The following is a 17,565-nucleotide window of genomic DNA, read 5'->3' as shown; positions in this document are numbered from 1 at the left end:
AAAATTGAGTCATTCAATATTGATCTGAATGAGAAGCGGTATTTTAACAAAAGACTATGAAAGACTTTATCATGTCAAACAAATGTATTAAATGTTCCATTAACATTAATTTAAGCAAAATATTGTTTCAGTGACAACAACTACAATACAAAATTTTATAAAAAAAAAAATGCCGAAAAAAGGTGTTGAATTCATATAACAATTTCAGCTGTTTTTGAGTCGCTTTGTTGTAGCAATTCCATCAAAAACAGCAACAGAAAGGAATAAAAAACATAAATTCAACCAAAAAAAGGAAAAAAGGATGTTTTATAGAAATTCAGGAAACATATTCACCAGCACCATAAGCACCACCATTTTTACTGCCCGGTGGTATTAGAAGGTGCCAATGAGAAATTTTTCTTTCTTTAAAAAGAAAACATTTTCAGTTCAAGTTCTGTTCTAGTTCAGTTCTAGCTCAGATCTGTTCTAGTTCTGTTCTAGTTTTATTCTGTTCTACTTCTGTTCTAGTTCTGTTCTAGTTCAGTTCTAGCTCAGATCTGTTCTAGCTCTGTTCTAGTTTTATTCTGCTCTAGTTCTGTTCTAGTTCTGTTCTAGTTCTGTTCTAGTTCTGTTCTAGTTCTGTTCTAGTTCTGTTCTAGTTTCTAGTTCTGTTCTAGTTCTGTTCTAGTTCTGTTCTAGTTCTGTTCTAGTTCTGTTCTAGTTCTGTTCTAGTTCTAGTTCTGTTCTAGTTCTGTTCTAGTTCTGTTCTAGTTCTGTTCTAGTTCTGTTCTAGTTCTGTTCTAGTTCTGTTCTAGTTCTGTTCCAGTTCTGTTCTAGTTCTGTTCTAGTTCTGTTCTAGTTCTGTTCTAGTTCAGTTCTACTTCAGTTCTATTTCTGTTCTAGTTCTGTTCTAGTTCTGTTCTAGTTCTGTTCTAGTTCTGTTCTAGTTCTGTTCTAGTTCTGTTCTAGTTCTGTTCTAGTTCTGTTCTAGTTCTGTTCTAGTTCTGTTCTAGTTCCGTTCTAGTTCTGTTCTAGTTCTGTTCTAGTTCTGTAGTTAGTAGTTAGTTATAGTTAGTAGTTAGTAGTTAGTTAGTTAGTTAGTTAGTTAGTTAGTTAGTTAGTAGTAGTTAGTTAGTAGTAGTTAGTTAGTTAGTTAGTTAGTTAGTTAGTTAGTTAGTTAGTTAGTTAGTTAGTTAGTTAGTTAGTTAGTAGTTAGTTAGTTAGTTAGTAGTTAGTTAGTTAGTTAGTAGTTTAGTTAGTAGTATAGTTAGTTAGTTAGTTAGTTAGGTAGTTAGTTAGTTTAGTTAGTTAGTTAGTAGTTAGTTAGTTAGTTAGTAGTTAGTTAGTTAGTAGTAGTTAGTTAGTTAGTTAGTTAGTTAGTAGTTAGTTAGTTAGTTAGTTAGTTAGTTAGTTAGTTAGTTAGTTAGTTAGTTAGTAGTTAGTTAGTTAGTTAGTTAGTTTAGTTAGTTAGTTAGTTAGTTAGTTAGTAGTTAGTTAGTTAGTTAGTTAGTTAGTTAGTTAGTTAGTTAGTTAGTTAGTAGTAGTTAGTAGTAGTTAGTAGTTAGTTAGTTAGTTAGTTAGGTAGTTAGTTAGTTAGTTAGTTAGTTAGTTAGTTAGTTAGTTAGTTAGTTAGTTAGTTAGTTAGTTAGTTGTAGTTATTTAGTTAGTTAGTTAGTTAGTTAGTTAGTTAGTTAGTTAGTTAGTTAGTTAGTTAGTTAGTTAGTTAGTTAGTTAGTTAGTTAGTAGTTAGTTAGTTAGTTAGTTAGTTAGTTAGTTAGTTAGTTAGTTAGTTAGTAGTTAGTTAGTTAGTTAGTTAGTTAGTTAGTTAGTTAGTAGTTAGTTAGTTAGTAGTTAGTTAGTTAGTTATTAGTTAGTTAGTTAGTTAGTTAGTTAGTTAGTTAGTAGTTAGTTAGTTAGTTAGTTAGTTAGTAGTTAGTTAGTTAGTTAGTTAGTTAGTTAGTTAGTTAGTTAGTTAGTTAGTTAGTTAGTTAGTTAGTTAGTTAGTTAGTTAGTTAGTAGTTAGTAGTTAGTTAGTTAGTTAGTTAGTTAGTTAGTTAGTTAGTTAGTTAGTTAGTTAGTTAGTTAGTTAGTAGTTAGTTAGTTAGTTAGTTAGTAGTTAGTTAGTTAGTTAGTTAGTTAGTTAGTTAGTTAGTTAGTTAGTTAGTTAGTAGTAGTTAGTTAGTTAGTTAGTTAGTAGTTAGTTAGTTAGTTAGTTAGTTAGTTAGTTAGTTAGTTAGTTTAGTTCGTTAGTTAGTTAGTTAGTTAGTTAGTTAGTTAGTTAGTTAGTTAGTTAGTTAGGTTAGTTAGTTAGTTAGTAGTTAGTTAGTTAGTTAGTAGTTAGTTAGTTAGTTAGTTAGTTAGTTAGTAGTTAGTTAGTTAGTTAGTTAGTTAGTTAGTTAGTTAGTTAGTTAGTTAGTTAGTTAGTTAGTTAGTTAGTAGTTAGTTAGTTAGTTAGTTAGTTAGTTAGTTAGTTAGTTAGTTAGTTAGTTAGTTAGTTAGTTAGTTAGTTAGTAGTTAGTTAGTTAGTTAGTTAGTTAGTAGTTAGTTAGTAGTTAGTTAGTTAGTAGTAGTTAGTTAGTTAGTTAGTTAGTTAGTTAGTTCGTTAGTTAGTTGTAGTTAGTTAGTTAGGTAGTTAGTAGTAGTTAGTTAGTTAGTTAGTTAGTTAGTTAGTTAGTTAGTTAGTAGTTAGTTAGTTAGTTAGTTAGTTAGTTAGTTAGTAGTTAGTTAGTTAGTTAGTTAGTTAGTTAGTTAGTTAGTTAGTTAGTTAGTTAGTAGTTAGTTAGTTAGTTAGTTAGTTAGTTAGTTAGTTAGTTAGTTAGTTAGTTAGTTAGTTAGTTAGTAGTAGTTAGTTAGTTAGTAGTAGTTAGTTAGTAGTTAGTTAGTTAGTTAGTTAGTTAGTTAGTTAGTTAGTAGTAGTTAGTTAGTTAGTTAGTTAGTTAGTTAGTTAGTTAGTAGTTAGTTAGTTAGTTAGTTAGTTAGTTAGTTAGTTAGTTAGTTAGTTAGTTAGTTAGTTAGTTAGTTAGTTAGTTAGTTAGTTAGTTAGTTAGTTAGTTAGTTAGTTAGTTAGTTAGTTAGTTAGTTAGTTAGTTAGTTAGTTAGTTAGTTAGTTAGTAGTAGTTAGTTAGTTAGTTAGTTAGTTAGTTAGTTAGTTAGTAGTTAGTTAGTTAGTTAGTTAGTTAGTTAGTTAGTTAGTTAGTTAGTTAGTTAGTTAGTTAGTTAGTTAGTTAGTTAGTTAGTTAGTTAGTTACTTCAAAGGCGGATGAAACACACAACATTTCTGTCGGAAATCGACAGAAATGTTTACGACTGTAAACATTTGTTATTCGAAGTTAAGGATCACTGATCCTTTACAACCACCCGAAACTGCAGGGTAACGGAATACACACAACCATCCTTAGCGCAAAAAACGGAGCACAAGGAAGAATGTATGTTTTTGACAACACACAAATTAAAAACAGATGACAACAACAGCAATAGCAGCACCAATAGCAACAACTACAATAACACACGGTGTAAATTGTATAAAAAATGTTTGTTCGTTTGTTGCGATACCCAAAATATTGAATGCAACAAAAACAACAACTACCACCATACATAATATCTGCGATAAACTACACACATTTCTTTACGAATTCCGAATACCGAAATTCATATACAATCACTGAGAAATATATTTGTGTAACAGGCATGTGAACGGTTTAAGCGCGATAACACATTTTAATGCGTTCATACTACATAATGTATGTGTGTTTGATATGTTTGACAATTAGACAGCCTCAGATTTAAGAACTCTCTATTTATCATCATACAATTTGAATCAGGGTGGACCGGATTTGTATAAGCTAATGAATTAAATATTAGTTGGAAAATCTGGTCAACCAGATTTGACTACTCTACCCCGAAAGTTGACGTCAAATAACTTGGCTGGCAACTGTTTTATAAGACATTATTTTTAAATTACCGAAATATTGATGCATTATTTCAACAACAAACTGGTCATCGTCATGGTCACCATTAACTGCAGAAACATTTTGTATATTATAGTTTAAAGCCATATAACGGTAAAGACAAAACAATATGTTGCTTTTGGTCTGTAAGTGAATTGCCTTTTGCAAACAAATGTACAATTTGTGATACAAAAATTGTGAAGTAAATACTACTTTGTAGAAATTTATTTTCAACAACTAACTCTAACTGTTTCATATTTGGTAGTAATGAAAACTAAAATATGCTGTTTCTTATGACCAAATTCTGGAACTGATTGGTGATTGTGGTGGCTGTGTTTTTTTGTGAGTTATTCGAACAAAAATGAAAAGAAAAACGCGCGATTTGAATGTCTGTTAATAATTGCGTTTATTATAAATACATACTAAGTATTACAGACATTTAGAGAGCGACATAAATACATTAAATACAGATGCAGGCATCTCGTTTTTTTATCGTAAGTACTTGTTTTAAGAATAAAATGTATGTTAAAAATATCAAACATATGTTTTTGGATATTAATTTTTTTCTTACAAACAGAAGGTTTTATTTTTGGAATGAAAATTAAAAACAAAAACACTTATTTAAACACAAGGTGTTTTTTGTAAGCCTGAGGGTCTAATGAAGTTTAAGGCTTAAGGCTTTCGTACAAAATTTGGAGTCTTTAAGAGGCAAAGAAATGTTTTTACCAAGCTCCATCAAATATGGATCTTAGACCCATCAAATTACAATCAGAATTAGAACTGAACTAGAAATGAACTAGAACTGAACTAGCACTGAACTAGAACTGAACTAGAACTAAACTAGAACTAAACTGGAACTGAACTAGAACAGAACTAGAACTAGAACAGAACTAGAACAGAACTAGAACAGAACTAGAACAGAACTAGAACAGAACTAGAACAAACTAGAACAGAACTAGAACAGAACTAGAACAGAACTAGAACAGAACTAGAACAGAACTAGAACAGAACTAGAACAGAACTAGAATAGAACTAGAACAGAACTAGAACAAACTAGAACAGAACTAGAACAGAACTAGAACAGAACTAGAACAGAACTAGAACAGAACTAGAACAGAACTAGAACAGAACTAGAACTGAACTAGAACTGAACTAGAATGAACTAGAACTGAACTAGCACTGAACTAGCACTGAACTAGAACTGAACTAGAACTAAACTAGAACTGAACTAGAACTGAACTAGAACAGAACTAGAACAGAACTAGAACAGAACTAGAACAGAACTAGAACAGAACTAGAACAGAACTAGAACAGAACTAGAACAGAACTAGAACAGAACTAGAACAGAACTAGAACAGAACTAGAACAGAACTAGAACAGAACTAACTAGAAACCTAGAACAGAACTAGAACTAGAACAGAGAACTAGAAACAGAACTAGAACAGAACTAGAAACAAGAACTAGAACAGAACTAGAAACATAACTAAAACAGTAACTAAAACAGTAACTAGAAACAGATCTAAAACGGACTAGAACAGAACTAGAACAGAAAGCTATAGCCCCAACAAACGGAACAGAACGATAACAGAACTAGAACAGAACTAGAACCAGAACTAGAACAGAACTAGAACAGAACTAGAACGAAACTAGAACAGAAACTAGAACAGAACTAGAACAGAACTAGAACAGAACTAGAACAGAACTAGAACAGAACTAGAACAGAACTAGAACAGAACTAGAACAGAACTAGAACAGAACTAGAACAGAACTAGAACAGAACTAGAACAGAACTAGACACCGAACTAGAAAGCAGAACTAGAACAGAACTAGAACAGAACTAGAACAGAACTAGAACAGAACTAGAACAGAACTAGAACAGAACTAGAACAGAACTATAACAGAACTGAACAGAACTAGAACAGAACTAGAACAGAACTAGAACAGAACTAGAACAGAACTAGAACAGAACTAGAACAGACTATAACAGAACTAGAACAGAACTAGAAGAACAGAACTAGAACAGAACTAGAACAGAACTAGAACAGAACTAGAACAGAACTAGAACAGAACTAGAACAGAACTAGAACAGAACTAGAACAGAACGAACAGAACTAGAACAGAACTAGAACAGAACTAGAACAGAACTAGAACAGAACTAGAACAGAACTAGAACAGAACTAGAACAGAACTAGAACAGAACTAGAACAGAACTAGAACAGAACTAGAACAGAACTAGAACAGAACTAGAACAGAACTAGAACAGAACTAGAACAGAACTAGAACAGAACTAGAACAGAACTAGAACAGAACTAGAACAGAACTAGAACAGAACTAGAACAGAACTAGAACAGACTAGAACAGAACTAGAACAGAACTAGAACAGAACTAGAACAGAACTAGAACAGAACTAGAACAGAACTAGAACAGAACTAGAACAGAACTAGAACAGACTAGAACAGAACTAGAACAGAACTGGAACAGAACTAGAACAGAACAGAACTAGGACAGAACTAGAACAGAACTAGAACAGAACTAGAACAGAACTAGAACAGAACTAGAACAGAACTAGAACAGAACTAGAACAGAACTAGAACAGAACTAGAACAGAACTAGAACAGAACTAGAACAGAACTATAACTGAACTAGAACTGAACAAGAACTGAAATAGAACTGACTATAACTGAACTAGAACTGTACTACTGTAATTTTTAAATTCATTTAGATCATTCAGAAATTTCTTTGAACTAAATCGGTCAAATAGTTTTCGAGTTATGCTAAAATATATGCAGCAAACACCTAAAATGACTATATAGCTCTCTGTGTTGCCCTGTGTAAATTATTCCCACAATATTTACCACAATTTACCCCCAAAATAAATATTACCCTAATAATTTTGGGTTTTATCGAATCAAAAAAAAAAAAAAAAAAAAAAAACAAAAAAAAAAGAAAGTAAGTAAAAAACAGCAACATCCTCTTAAACACATTTGCTGAACAAACGGCCTAACGATGACTACCACCTGCCTAAACATTTTAACAGCTTGTCTTGAACTCACTGTAAATAGTAGAACTAAATTAAAATCCCTCCAAAATATAATAAAACATTTCATATTTAGAAATTTTAACTGCTGTTTCATATATCTTTTTCTTTTACTAATTTATAGCGCAAATTGTGTTTTTCGAGGGGGTGGCTGAATTGTTTGGTTTGTAACTCAATGTGTGCACAAGTGTTAAAGTGCGAATATTTATTAACAGACTATTAGTAGTATTTTTTCCTTGAAAATATTTATATATAGAATTTTACTCTGTTTTATAGATATATGTATTTTTATACCCACCATCAAAAAAGATGGGGGGTATATTGTTTTTGTCATTCCGTTTGTAACACATTGAAATATTCGTCTAAGACCCATAAAAGTATATATATTCTGGATCCTTATAAGATTCTAAGACGATCTAGCCATGTCCGTCCGTCTGTCCGTCTGTCCGTCTGTCCGTCTGTCCGTCTGTCTGTCTGTCTGTCTGTTGAAAACACGATAGAGTCCAAATGGAAGCAGCTAGCGAGCTGAAATTTTGCACAGATACTTCTAGTTGATGCAGTTTGTTTGGTATTGAAAATGGGAAATATCGGTCTACAATTTCGCCTAGCCCCCATATAAGGCCCCCTTCAGAAAATGACTTTATCGCTCATAACTTGCTAAGGGAAAAACCAATAGCGGTGAAATTCGGCACAAACATGTTTTATGGGAACCTAAATCTTTCTGTAAAATTTTATAAGGATCGGTCCATAATTGACCCTACCCCCCATATAAAGTCCCCTTCAGAAAATGACTTTATCGCTCATAATTTGCTAAGGGAAGAACCAATAGCGGTGAAATTCGGCACAAACGTGTTTTATGAGAACCTAAATCTATTTGTAAAATTTTATAAGGATCGGTCCATAATTGACCCTACCCCCCATATAAAATGCCCTTCAGGAAATGACTTTATCGCCCATAACATGCTAAGGGAAGAACCAATAGCGGTGAAATTCGGCACAAATGTGTTTTATGAGAACCTAAATCTTTCTGTAAAATTTTATAAGGATCGGTCCATAATTGACCCTACCCCCCATATAAAGTCCCCTTCAGAAAATGAGTTTATCGCTCATAACTTGCTAAGGGAAGAAGCAATGGCGGTGAAATTCGGCACAAACATGTTTTCTGAGAACAAAAATCTCTTTGTAAAATTTTATAAGGATCGGTCCATAATTGACCCTACCCCCCATATAAAGTCCCCTTCAGAAAATGACTTTATCGCCCATAACTTGCTAAGGGAAAAACCAATAGCTGTGAAATTCGCCACAAACATGTTTTATGGGAACCTAAATCTCTTTTTAAAATTTTATAAGGATAGGCTCATAATTGACCCTACCCCCCATATAAAATCCCCTTCAGAAAATGACTTTATCGCCCATGACTGGCTAAGAGAAGCATCAATAGCGGTGAAATTCGGCATAAACATGTTCTATGGGAACATAAATCTCTTGTAAAATTTTATAAGGATAGGCCCATAACTGACCCTACCCCCCATACAAAGTCCCCTTCAGAAAATGACTTTATCGACCATAACTGGCTAAGAGAAGCATCAATAGCGGTGAAATTCGGCACTAACACGTTTTATGAGAACATAAATCTCTTCGTATAATTTTATAAGGATCGGTCCATAATTGACCCTACCCCCCATATAAAGTCCCCTTCAGAAAATAACTGGCTAAGAAAAGCATCAATAGCGATGAAATTCGGCACAAACATGTTTTATAAGAATTTAAATCTCTTCGTAAAATTTTATAAGGATCGATCGGTTCATAATTGGCCCTACCCCCAATACAAGGTCCCCTTCAGAAAATGACTTTAATGCTCATATCTGACCTTAAGAAACATATGTACATACATATATATAGCAATAAAATTCGACATAAAAAATTTTTATAGGAACTAAAATCATTTTCTTAAATTTTATGAGGGTTGGTCCATAATTGACCCTACCCCCCATATAAGGTCTCCTTCAGAAAATGACTTTAAGGCACAAACTAGTTTTGTGTGAGCCAAAAGTTCTTTATCAAATTTTATAAGGATCGGTCCTTAATTAGCCCTATCCCCCTTGTAAGGTCCCCTTCAGAAAATGACTTTAAAGCTCATTACTAGCTTAAAACTGCGAGTACTGAGTACGACATGAACAATTTTCGTATTAGCTAAAATCTCTCACTAAATTTTATGAGGATCAGTCTGTAATTGACCATAACCCCCTATAAGGTCCCCTTCAGAAAATTAATTTAACGCTCATTACTGACTCAAAAATGCTATTACAGCAGTGAAATTCTACGTAAACAAGTTTTGTACTAGCCAAAAACTATTTATCACATTTTATGGGGATCGGTCTATAACTGACCCCAGCCTCCATATAAGGTCCCCCTCAGATAGTGACTGTAACGCTCGTTACTGGCTGTAACGCTAAAATGCGACTACAGCGATGAAATTTCACATAAACAAGTTTTGTATGAGCCCCTACCCTATGCCCCTATTAAGGTCCCCATTAGAAAATTACTTTAAAGCTCATTACTGGCTCAAAAATGCAACATAAACAATATTTGTATGTACAAAAATCGTTCTAAATTTTAGAAGTATCGATCAATAATTGACTTATACGGGGGTGGGCGTATAGGGGCATCTTGAACGCTCATTACTGGCATAAAATTACGAGTAGATATATGCAATTCAACATAAGTGTTATGGGAACTGAAATCCTCCTACCCGACATTAAAGAAGATGGTTCGATAAATGACCACTTCAGTAAAATTACTTTAACTCTCAATAGTTGCTTAAAATTACGACTTACGAACATAATTTATGTACGAAGGTTTATAAACATCGGCCTATAATTGACCCTTATAAAAGATTCACTCCAGAGAATCACTTTAACGCTCATGTATGGCTCATAAGTTCTTCCAAATTACGCTAGTTTTATAGGAAGTTGAATTTTTCCAGCGAATTTCATGAGGATCGGTCGATAACTAATGAAACACCCATTTTCCGTTTTCTTCAGATAATTACTTTAAACCCCATGACTGAATTAAAGATACAAGTACAGCTACATTAGATACAGATATTTCCCTGATGTTCATAATAATATCGACATATGATTCAACATAGATCGATAATATCAAAGTTTATTTATAAGGATGATTTGATGGTGGGTATATAAGATTCGGCATGGCCGAATATAACACTCTTACTTGTTTATTATGCACACAGATGATTTTATTTTAGGCTAAACAATAGATTTTGATAAAATGAACAACGACGCATATGTTGTGTTCAAAAAATTTGTAGTTTTTGGTATTTAATTAAAACAAAATTGTATAGTAGTCAATCATTTAGATGGTTAAAAGTGACATATTTAATATAAATATTAAATATTCTTAGTACTATGGCAATTGAAAGATGAGTTTAGTTGAGACAAACAAATTTTGTTTGAAAAACTGTCATCAAACAAAATTTAAGTTAGATTTATAAAAGTTTTATTTTCTCTTCTTTGCTTTACGCAAACCTTTATTCACTTCCCCCCTTATACCAACTGTTGCACTTAACACATTCCCATCACATTCATACTTACATACATACATACATTAACAACGAATGACCAAACTAAAGCAACACCAAGAACGGCTCAGCATTTTATCTTTTTTCCAAAAATTTTGCTACACTATTTTTACTAATTTACACATTACTTTTTAACAATATTTTTACACACAACGTTTAACAAACATTTAAATATAATATTTATGCAAAAATATTAACAATTTATTAACTTTTAACCAGATTTACTTATTAATTAAACGACCACTAATCACCAAACATCCGAACACTTGCGAAATTTCTAGAAAACTAAAAGAAAACAATGCAAGTTATGTTTCCATTGCTATTGTTGTTGTTGCTGCTGTCATTATTTGATTTGTACTAAATTGCATGCAAATACAGTAATGTGTTTGTTGTTATTTTATGTTGTTGTAGAGAGAGGGGATAATAATAAAACGTGCGTAAATAGATTAAGAGCAAGATGTTAAGGAGATTTATTAGTGAATGTCAAATAGGAAATATTTAGTAAAATGTAAATAAAGGAATAATGACAGGGTTGGGATTTTGTTTTGCAGGTGGTATTAAGGCGAATGCAAAAATGTAGTGAAATTTAACTTAATTTGAAAAAAAGCGAGCATTATAAAGATAAAAGATAGTCGACGTAAAGACTTCGTTAAGACAAAGAGTCGACTTCGACTTTTTCCGGCAAAGGTCGATTCTTCGACTTTTGAAAAAAAGCGAGCATCATAAAGATAAAAGATAGTCGACGTAAAGACTTCGTTAAGACAAAAAGTCGATTTTGATTTTAAAGTCGATTTATGGAAAGACCATCATTAACAACTCTTCTACTTAACGAGTCCATAGTCTCGTCTATAGTTTAGTCTATAGTCTAGTCTAAAGTATAGTCTATAGTTTAGTCTATAGTCTAGTCTATAGTCTAGTCTATAGTCTAGTCTATAGTCTAGTCTATAGTCTAGTCTATAGTCTATTCTATAGTCTAGTCTATACTCTAGTGTATAGTCTAGTCTATAGTCTTGTCTATACTCTAGTGTATAGTCTAGTCTAGTCTAGTCTAGTCTATAGTCTAGTCTATAGTCTAGTCTATAGTCTAGTCTATAGTCTAGTCTATAGTCTAGTCTATAGTCTAGTCTATAGTCAGTCTATAGTCTAGTCTATAGTCTAGTCTATAGTCTAGTCTATAGTCTAGTCTATAGTCTAGTCTATAGTCTAGTCTATAGTCTAGTCTATAGTCTAGTCTATAGTCTAGTCTATAGTCTAGTCTATAGTCTAGTCTATAGTCTAGTCTATAGTCTGTCTATAGTCTAGTCTTAGTCTAGTCTATAGTCTAGTCTATAGTCTAGTCTATAGTCTAGTCTATAGTCTAGTCTATAGTCTAGTCTATATCTAGTCTATAGTCTAGTCTATAGTCTAGTCTAGTCTAGTCTATAGTCTAAGTCTAGTCTATAGTCTAATCTATAGTCTAGTCTATAGTCTAGTCCTATAGTCTAGTCTATAGTCTAGTCTATAGTCTAGTCTATAGTCTAGTCTATAGTCTAGTCTATAGTCTAGTCTAGTCTATAGTCTAGTCTATAGTCTAGTCTATAGTCTAGTCTATAGTCTAGTCTATAGTCTAGTCTATAGTCTAGTCTATAGTCTAGTCTATAGTCTCTATGTCTAGTCTATAGTCTAGTCTATAGTCGTCTATAGTCTAGTCTATAGTCTAGTCTATAGTCTAGTCTATAGTCTGTCTATAGTCTAGTCTATAGTCTAGTCTATAGTCTAGTCTATAGTCTAGTCTATAGTCTAGTCTATAGACTAGTCTAGTCTATAGTCTAGTCTATAGACTAGTTAGTCTATAGTTTAGTCTATAGCCTAGTCTTTAGTCTATTCTTTAGTCTAGTCTATAGTTTAGTCTATAGTCTAGTCTATAGTCTAGTCTATAGTCTAGTCTATTGTCTAGTCTATAGACTAGTCTATAGTCTAGTCTATTGTCTAGTCTATAGTCTAGTCTATAGTCTAGTCTATAGTCTAGTCTATAGTCTAGTCTATAGTCTAGTCTATAGACTAGTCTAGTCTATAGTCTAGTCTATAGACTAGTCTAGTCTATAGTTTAGTCTATAGCCTAATCTTTAGTCTATTCTTTAGTCTAGTCTATAGTTTAGTCTATAGTCTAGTCTATAGTCTAGTCTAGTCTAGTCTAGTCTAGTCTAGTCTAGTCTAGTCTAGTCTAGTCTAGTCTAGTCTATAGTCTATAGTCTAGTCTAGTCTATAGTCTAGTCTATTGTCTAGTCTATAATCGGACCTCTACCCCAAAGGAAAATTTATTTAGTACATACTTTCAAAATTTCAATTTTCCATGCCTGGTACAAATCGAATAATGACAGCAGCAACAACAACAATAGCAATAGAAACATAACTTGCATTGTTTTCTTTTAGTTTTCTAGAAATTTCGCAAGTGTTCGGTTGTTTGGTGATTAGTGGTCGTTTAATTGATAAATAAATCTGGTTAAAAGTTAATAAATTGTTAATATTTTTGCATAAATATAAAATTTAAATGTTTGTTAAACGTTTTGTGCAAAAATATTGTTAAAAAGTAATGTGTAAATTAGAAAAAATAGTGTAGCAAAATTTGTTGGAAAAAAATAAAATGCATAGCCGTTCTTGATGTTGCCTTTAGTTTGGTCATTCGTTGTTAATAAGTGTGTGTGTGTGTTGGTGTGCGGGTAGGGGAGTGTTGGTTAGAAAGTGGAAAAAAATGTGATTAATGAGAAAAGAAAAGCTTTTACAAGCTTCAAATAAGTAAAAGCTTGTAATTATGGTAAAGTAAATAAGAAGGAAATCAAGTGTAGATCTTTGTAAGAAAAAAGCTTAGAAAATAGAAAAAAGTTGTCAAAGTAAATAAAAAAGCTTCAAAATAAAAGAGAAATATAAAATTTAATAAAAAGCTAATTAAAATTATGTGAAAAGGAGATAATAAGATTGTTGACGGAAAGGAAACAAATGTTAAATAAGGTGAGTGATTTCTTTTTAATTTAATTTAAAAGGGTTTCTGGTTTTTAAAGATTAATTTGAGATAATTTTGTTAAAAATTTAACGAAATTTACAGTCGAATAAATAGCAAAAAATAGTAAAACAGCGGGAAAAAGGTGCTGGGACTTCGGTACGACTTGACAGAAAAATCGGTAATTGGTTTGAAATAAAATTTGTTTTAATTGACAAAAGTAAATATTAATCAAGGTTTTAAAAATTAAGAAGACTAAAGATGAAAAATTATGGAAATAGATGACAGAAAGAGTACTTGGTGCTCCAACCCTAGATATTTTACTCTATTTTAGTTCGGATATAGATCAGGTAAATAAGATGTAGATGAGAGACGTTGAGGCATCTTTTATAAGGCCTTAAAAAACTTAAACATTTGAATGTTTGCTACTCAATTATAAAGATATCATTTTGTTTACTCGTCCTTCAAATCGGTTGATATTTAATTATCGTTTAAAGATAGTTTGGATCTTGAACGGAGAACTCTAAAAGGGTGACAAAAGTTTTAAAACAAATCAAATTTTGTCGAATTTAATGATTTATTAAGAGAAGTTATATAAGGAGTAGAGTCAGTTATGCACCGATCTTCATGAAATTTAATAGAATGATAATGGGGCTAGTAGGGTCAGTTAAGGTTAGACGCCATATTTTACAATATAATTACTGCGTACATAAATCTAACTTGTTACAGATTTTATCACGATTCCTTAAGAATCACTCATAAAGTCTATGAGTGACTTTTTGACTGAAGCGCCGGTTTGTGCAAGAAAAATTAATTTTAATTTGCAAACATTGTCTCCTTTGAGGTCCATAACATTATACAAATTAAGATTTAACGATTTAATTGTCATCAATTTTTTGAATATGTCTTTGTTGGAGTCAAATCTCTTTACGCTGGCCCTTTTATTCAGGTTCATGATTGTGAGCAATTGCGGTCATTGCCTGGCGGAAAGACTTTTGATACAAAAAGATCTTTCCAGATTGAAACCATAGAGCTATATGAGATGTCTATGACTTTCACAATCTCTAGTAATTTCAATTTCTCGGAATCCACGAACATTTGTAAATTTGTTTCAACTGTTTGAGGTTTATAGACCTCATCTATATGGGAACAGAATGTTTGACATTTTTTGTGACATGTTAGTGTTCATGATTGTGAACAATTGCGGTCCTTGCCTGGCGGAAAGACTTTTGATACAAAAAGATCTTTCCAAATTGAAACCATGGAGCTATATGAGATGCCTTTGACTTTCACAATCTCTAGTAATTTCAATGTCTCGGAAACCAAGAACATTATATTGTAAATTTGTTTCTACAGTTTGTATAGACCTCAACTATATGGGAACAGAATGTTTGACATCTTTTGTGACATGTTAGTGTTCATGATTGTGAGCAATTACGGTCCTTGCTTGGCGAAAATACTTTTGATACAAAAAGATCATTCAAATTTAAAACCATAAAGCTATTTGAGATGCCTATGACTTTCACAATTTCTAGGAATTTCAATCTCTCTGATCGGTGAACATCATATTGTAAATTTGTTTTAACAGTTTGAGGTTTGAGACCTCAACTATGGGACATCTTTTGTGATCACTTTTTAAAATTTTATCCTCTAGTTACGAGGTATTTAGCTATGAAGGACAGTCAAGCACAAACTAAATGATGCAGATTTTTCAAATTTTGGCAGTAGTCAATTGACAGTTGCCCGTTGACATGAGCTCGATTAAATGTTCAGTCAATAGGCCGTAAATTGCAAAATTCATGGACTTATTGACGCGACTTCGAACTATAGGCGGACGGACTGTATAGATTCTCTTAAAATCTAATAAGGAGTCTAAATACAAATACTGTAGTGAGCCAATGACCAATATTTTGATGTGTTACAAACGGACGGACTAGATAGATTATCTTAAAATCTAATAAAGAGTCTGAATACAAATACTTTAGTGAGCCAATGGCCAATATTTTGATGTGACACAATGGTATTTAGCTATCAATGACTGTCAAACAAAAACTAAATGACGAAGATTTTTCTAATTTTGGCACGAGTCAATTGACAGTTGCTAGTTGACATGAGCTTGGTTAAACGTTCAGTCAATAGGCCGTAAATTGCTAAATTCATGAACTTATTGATGCGACTTCGATCTATAGACGGACGGACTAAATAGATTTTCTTAAAATCTAATAAGGAGTCTGAATGCAAATACTTTAGTGAGCCAATGACCAATATTTCGATGTGTTGCAAAAGAATAAGACATACAGGATAAACTACGACACAGTTTTGGAACAATTAAGATTGCAGAGATCAATATTTTCAATCGCCGGTAGGGAACTGAGGACCCATTCAAAAAAACTAATTTTTATTTTTCTGATTTTTAATTACAAAATTGAAATATAACTTACCATAACAAACTTTCACAAAGATCGTATGGAGATCTTCTAAATGATAATTTCTCTTTTACAATTTAAATCCAATTCCAGTAATTCCATTAATTTGCAGACTAGTGACACAAATTTAAAAATTGTATTTTACACCAAAAAATCCTTTTTTAATTATGGCTTTTTAAAACGAACTAAAATCTTTAAACACCCACATTTTTCTGTATTTTTTTAATCATTCATTTGAAATTTTAATTTCATTAAACGCTTGAGAATTAATTCAAATTAATTGGTTTTGGTCGTTGATTTTGTTTTCCGTTTGTTTTATTACTCTTTTGTTAGATTGAAATAATGATTAAGGCAAAAATAACAACAAAATGTAAACAACAAAACTCACACAACGTTATAATTTGCTCACGCGAAACCAATTTGCACACACTTACAAACACAGGCGAAAGGAATTAACACGACAAACAAATAAACAAGAAAAATACCGTTAGCAGCACGTGCTGTTATCAAATACAACCTTGAATCAGTGTTGTTAAATCAAGATGTTTTTTTTTTGCAAATTATTAACCCTAAAAGTGAGTTAGAAAGTAATTAAATTTTTATTTTCGAAAAAATCTTTTTTGTTTTATTTAAAATTTAATAAAATTGTTAAATTTTTATATCAAAACACTTTAAATATTTCTTTAAAAAATTCTTATAAGATTTTTATTTCCTCCAAGTTAAAAATGTTTCACTTATATAATATATTCCCAAAAGCTCCGTTTAACACGACCGGTTGTGTCGACGTTTGCAACGCGACTAAATGCGCCCATTGGAATTTTTGTTCAACTTATTCTAACCACTCCAACCTACACACACACACACACACGCAATCAGTCCGTTTTGTTTATGCAAAAACTAAATCGTCAGACAAAAATTCTTTCTTTCGTAAAACCGACCTACCCTCAGTTTATCAAACATAGTACGACTATACTCTGGCAGCCCAGACTTGGTGGAAGTGCTAGCAGCCGCTGCAGCACGTTTTCTGTTTATTCAATTGTTCGTTTCAAACAAAATTTTGCTCTCGTTATTCGTTAAAAGTAAATAATGAAAACACTTGCTTCTTGCAACCAACTGTGTGTTTATAATTGTTTATTTTGTTGTTGTTGGTTTTAATTATCTTAACGACAACAACACTAACCGGCTGTAGTGTTAAACGTTTTTCCGCACAAACGTGTTTACGTTACAACGTCCAATTATTGTATGAAACGAGAAATTCCATTTCGAATGGTATTTTATGGGCGATGTTAACAATATAGCGGTTTTTTATTTAGAGTAATTTTAAATGCTACTGGCCAGGTTTTTCAACAATATCATAATAAAGTTTGCTTTCCACGAAAATAGAACTGAACTGGAGATGAACTAGAACAGAACTAGAACAGAACTAGAACTGAACTAGAACTGAACTAGAACAGAACTAGAACAGAACTAGAACAGAACTAGAACAGAACTAGTACTGAACTAGAACTGAACAAGAACTGAACTAGAACTGAACTCTAGAACTGAACTAGAACTGAACTAGAACTGAACTAGAACTGAACTAGAACTGAACTAGAACT

At 32.0% G+C, this 17,565-nt stretch overlaps 1 long non-coding RNA gene across 1 annotated transcript in view; it reads right to left on the bottom strand.

Annotated features, from left to right (window-relative positions):
- The window catches only part of LOC119612421, an 85,434-nt gene extending 68,244 nt beyond the window's left edge, over positions 1 to 17,190 (bottom strand). Inside the window, exon 1 of the long non-coding RNA XR_005232139.1 lies at positions 15,983 to 17,190. This is a non-coding gene — a long non-coding RNA (uncharacterized LOC119612421). The remainder of the gene's footprint in view (positions 1 to 15,982) is intronic.
- Between the last annotated feature and the right edge of the window lie 375 nt (positions 17,191 to 17,565).

Source organism: Lucilia sericata, unplaced genomic scaffold (assembly GCF_015586225.1).
Source record: "Lucilia sericata isolate MDLA Ls3-8-SP2 unplaced genomic scaffold, ASM1558622v1 Contig001684F_arrow, whole genome shotgun sequence".
Taxonomy (NCBI): domain Eukaryota; kingdom Metazoa; phylum Arthropoda; class Insecta; order Diptera; family Calliphoridae; genus Lucilia; species Lucilia sericata.
Note: the sequence above shows the minus strand (reverse complement) of the source record. Positions and strands in the feature narration are given on the sequence as shown.